Raw genomic sequence first — 4,919 nt, 5'->3', positions numbered from 1 at the left:
AAAAAATACATTTTTATTGATTTCAGGGAGGAAGGGAGAGGGAGAGAGAGATGGAAACATCAATGATGAGAGAGAATCATTGATAGGCTGCCTCCTGCATGCCCCTACTGGGGATTGAGCCCACAATCCAGGCATGTGCCCTTGACCGGAATCAAACCCAGGACCTTTCAGTCCACAGGCCGACGCTCTAGCCACTGAGCCAAACCAGCTAGGGCTAATTTGTCAATTTTTTAACATGCATTCAGAAAACCTACTTTATTATATACGTAATGAACTTTTGGTTTTAACGGACACCCCCCTCACCCAAATTAGTCCATTATATTGAGGTTTTACTGTTATCTATTGTATACATGGGTTTTCCTGAGTTCTGTGAGCCACTTGAGCAAGTTAATCAAACCCAAGGAGCGGGTAGTGGGAATCTCTGAGGTATAGCCAGTCAGTCAGAAGTACAGGTTACAACCTGGACTTGGGACTGGCATCTACAGTGCAGGGTGATCTTGTGGGACTGAGTCCTTTACCTGTGAAATAGCACTGGGCAAACAGCAAATCCTGTGTGCATTTAGTTATTATAATCTTATAGCCACTTCTCAGGGCGTTCCCTTAACCATCTTATCTAAAGGGTCCCCCTTAGTCATTCACTATTATATTACATATTCTGTTTTATGATCTACAAAGCTCTTCATCATCTGGAATTACCTTCTAGTTTACTTGTTTCTTGTCTGCTTGCTTCCACTAACATGTAAGTTGCATAGGAGCTGGGCCTGTGCCTAGGGCATAATAGCACTCAGCACATATTTCTTTTTTTTTAATGTATTTTTATTTATTTCAGAGAGAAAGGGAGAGGGATAGAAAGATAGAAACATCAATGATGAGAGAGAATCATTGATCGGCTGCCTCCTGCACACACCACACTGGGGATCAAGCCCACAACCCAGGCACCAGGCATGTGCCCTGACCGGGAATAGAACCGTGACCTGCTGGTTCGTAGGTCGATGCTCAACCACTGAGCCATGCCGGCTAGGCTCAGCACATGTTTCTTACACTGAATTATAATGTTGGATTTTCCCAAATTCTAGGGAGCAGATTCACCTGTTATCCCCATTTTATGGAGAAGCAAATAGGCATGGAGAGTTTCCTTTGTATGTTCAAGGTCATTCAGCTGGGGCTCAAACCCAATTTGAGTCAGTTCTTACTTTTAAAAAAAATATATTTTTTTATTGATTTCAGAGAGGAAGGGAGAAGGGAGAGAGAGATAGAAACACCAATGATGAGAGAGAATCATTGATTGGCTGCACACTACTGGGGATGATCAAGCCCACAACTCAGACATGTGCCCTCAGGCTGACGCTCGCTCTATCCACTGAGTCAAATTGGCTAGGGCCAGTTCTTACTTTTAACTACTATGCTAGATTTACTTCTTCTATTCAAAAAATCTTAGCAAGTGAGTGGGGAGATTGACACATCTTGTCAACTTTCTTCCTTCTCATTTGGGGCAGAATCTTGGTCTGGAAAGTTAGAAAAAGAGGCAAACAGTTAGCCTTCTTCCTCTCCTACAGAGCTCAGCCTCAGCACCTCCCTGTCCTCATCCACGACATTCCCACCCACCCACGGAAGATCTTCCATTCAATCTCATCCTCATAGTCCCCATCTCTAATCCCATCACCATCTAATTCCATCTGATTCCTTCTCCATCACTGTTCCATTTTCATCCTCATCTCTATGCCTGTGAAGCAGGGCCTGAGACCAACATCTGTGACCTGAGGTGGAAGAAGTTTGCTTTCTTTTACACTGTCAATATAAAAATTTCCATGAATTCCCTGAGTCATTTTTTCCTAGTTCTCTTTCTCTGAGATATTTTGAGTTCTCACTTGTTTACATACTTTCCAGAGTCCAACTAACCTCTCCCCTACACCCACTTGTGCAGATACTTTTACTCTCTCTTCAAGTCCTTGACTTTCATCCCAGCAATGAGTGGGAATCTGGGAAAGGCAGAGCAGCCAGATAGTATGAATAAATACCTCCATCTAGAACCTGGCTAGGGTATGGAGTCAGTACTGAGCCTGGCAGGCCAAGTGCCAAGGCTATCTACTCCAGATCATAATGGCACATCCCTCTGTCCAACTGGACATGCATTTGACATTGTCTGGCATCTGGGCAAAAGTGATCATGGAATCTTCAAGGGACACTCACTCAGGCCCTAGCAGGGCAGGGAGAATAGGGTTGAGTAGAGAGTGTTACAGATAATCATGACAACTATGGTAACAACAGCCTCTAGCCTAGCAAGGAGAGATGCATTAGGATGGGACAGATAAATATTTTGAGCTGTCTTTAGAAGGAATAAGGAAGGCACTAATGGGCCAGATTTGGTCTGCTTTTTTCTCTTCTGGTGCTTTAAATTCCCACTCTTATGTTTTAGTTCACCAGATGTGAGCCTGTGAGACCCTGCGCCCCCACCCTCGACCCCAATAAAAACAACCCAGGTCCTCTTCTCTCTACACATGACCACACTGTGTGGCCCCAGGTGTGCCATGTAATTTCCAGGACCTGTAAGTACTGACCCTTGACTCTTTCAAAGTTTTCTAATGGTTATGGCTGAGGGCATCTTATACAATCACAATAAGAACCATGAGGAGTGGTCCAGTCACAACACTGGTTATCAATAGACTGAGATTGGTACACAACACATACATTTTTCTCATCTGTATAATTTCCTGGGCCAGTATTGTTATTGACTTCCTAATGCCCGCATAGACAATTTAATAGATGAGGAAACAGACTCAGAGAGAAAAGGTAAGGGATTTTTCTCTCTAGTGATGTAGTGGTAAAATTCACACTAGAATCCAGGTTTCTTAGCTCTTGATCCAGTGTCCTTCCAGTTCTGTCAGAGATTCCTTCAATATAGAGGACTGGGATCCAAATGCATTTGGCCTGTCAGAAGCGGTAGGGTAAGACCAACAAGGAGAGGGGCCTGGTGCAGGGATGTGGAACTGGCCTGAAACTCCCTGCCACTGGGCTTATTGGCTGGAAAACTCCATGACTCAACAATTTCACTCCTAGATATAGACCCAAGAGGATTGAGTGCATCATTTCCACCAAAAGGCAGGTACAAGAATGTACATAGCAGTTTTATTCTTTTTTTTTTTTTAATTCTCACCAGAGGTTATTTTTTCCATTGATTTTTAAGAGAGTTGAAGGGAGAGGGAGAGACAGAGAGAAATATTGATGTGAGAGGGACACATTGATTGATTGCCTCCCGCACTTGCCCCAACCAGGTCCAGGAATTGAGCCTGCAATCAAGGTACATTGCCCTTGACCAGAATCAAACCTGGGACCCTTCAGTCCATAGCCTAACACTCTATCCACTGAGCCAAACTGGCTAGGGCTATTATTATTATTTTTAAATATTTTTATTGATTTCAGAGAGGAAGGGAGAGGGAGATAGAAACATCAATGATGAGAGAGAATCATTGATTGGCTGCCTCCTGCACACCCCCACTGGGGACCGAGCCCGCAACCCCGGCATGTGCCCTTGACCAGAATCGAACCCGAACCCCTTCAGTCCACAGGCTGACGCTCTGTCCACTGAACCAAACAGGCTAGGGCGGCTAGGGCTATTCTTAATTTTAAAAAACTAAAAACAACCCAAATGTCCATCAACAGACGAATGGATATACAAACTGTGGTACATCTCTGGAATGGAATACAATTCGGCAATAAAAATGGACAAACTACTGATGCATACAACAACATGGGCCAATCACAGACACTGTGTTGTGTGAAGAAGCCAATCTCAAAAGAGTATAATCAGTATGAGAAAAACTAATCTGGAGAAATCACAGCAGCAGTTGCTTCTAGGGGTTGGGGGAGACTGACTAAGGGGAACAAGGGAAGTTTCTGGGGAGATATAGATGTAGTGGTAACACTAAGTAATACATGGTAACTCTAAGACGTATACACTTTGCTGAATGTAAATTATACCAAAATTTTTAAAAACTTAAAGCTCAGCTTTTTAGGAAAGAGCAAGTTAAAGAAGGAAAAGGAAGGTTCTTAAAGAACCAAAATTGGAGATGACATCCCAGGTTGACTCCTGTGTAAGGTGACCAACGGTCCTGATTTGCCTGGGAGTGAGGGATTTCCTAGGACAAGAGACTTTCAGTGCTAAAACTGGGAGAGCCTTGGGTAAACCAAGTCAGCTGGTTACCCAACTGCTGTGGAAGTGAACTGGGAAGGAGTTTGGATGTCTGGCCCACAACCTGGACTCCCTTGGTCCCAGTCTTAGGGCTTCTCCTGTGGGCTCAGAGAGGACCCGCCAGGAGGTCAGGACAATGGGCTTTGCTGGCTGACACCAGGAACATCAGGGTTGGGGAGCCACCTTTGTTCCCAGGTTATTCCTCAGGATTCCTGACCCTCTTGGAACATAAAGGGGTGGAGGGTGAGGAGGAGGGAAAGGCCTTAGAGACTGAATTGAGGCACTTGGGCTGACCAGTTTCTAAGCATCACAGCTCAACTGGGCTCCGAGGAAGTTCTCACTCAGCCCTGTTCTCACATCCCCATTCCATCCTCCTTCAAATGCCTAGGCCAAGAAAGTACCAAAAATATCTTCCACATTGATTCTGTGGAAGATAACCAGACATGGGAACCTCTTGAAGGCAAATACTATTGTATCTCTTCACCTTCACAGCTGTCAGAAGGCAGGGGCTGTCCTCTCCCAACTTGGTCTGCCACAACCTGCAGTGACTTGAGCTGTAGGGGTCACCTTTCCTTTCCTTTCCTTTTTTTTTTTTAAAGAAAACAAAGGTCCCAAAGATAGTAATAAATAGTAGAGCAGCCAAGTTTGAATCTAGGCGTATCTTGATTCTACAGATGAGATTTTTAAAATTGTATATGTCTTCTTTTTCCCCAATTGAACCCCTCCCCCC

Source organism: Myotis brandtii, unplaced genomic scaffold (genome assembly GCF_000412655.1).
Source record: "Myotis brandtii unplaced genomic scaffold, ASM41265v1 scaffold521, whole genome shotgun sequence".
Taxonomy (NCBI): Eukaryota; Metazoa; Chordata; class Mammalia; order Chiroptera; family Vespertilionidae; genus Myotis; species Myotis brandtii.
The sequence above is the reverse complement of the archived record's forward strand: the minus strand, read 5'-3'. Positions refer to the sequence as shown.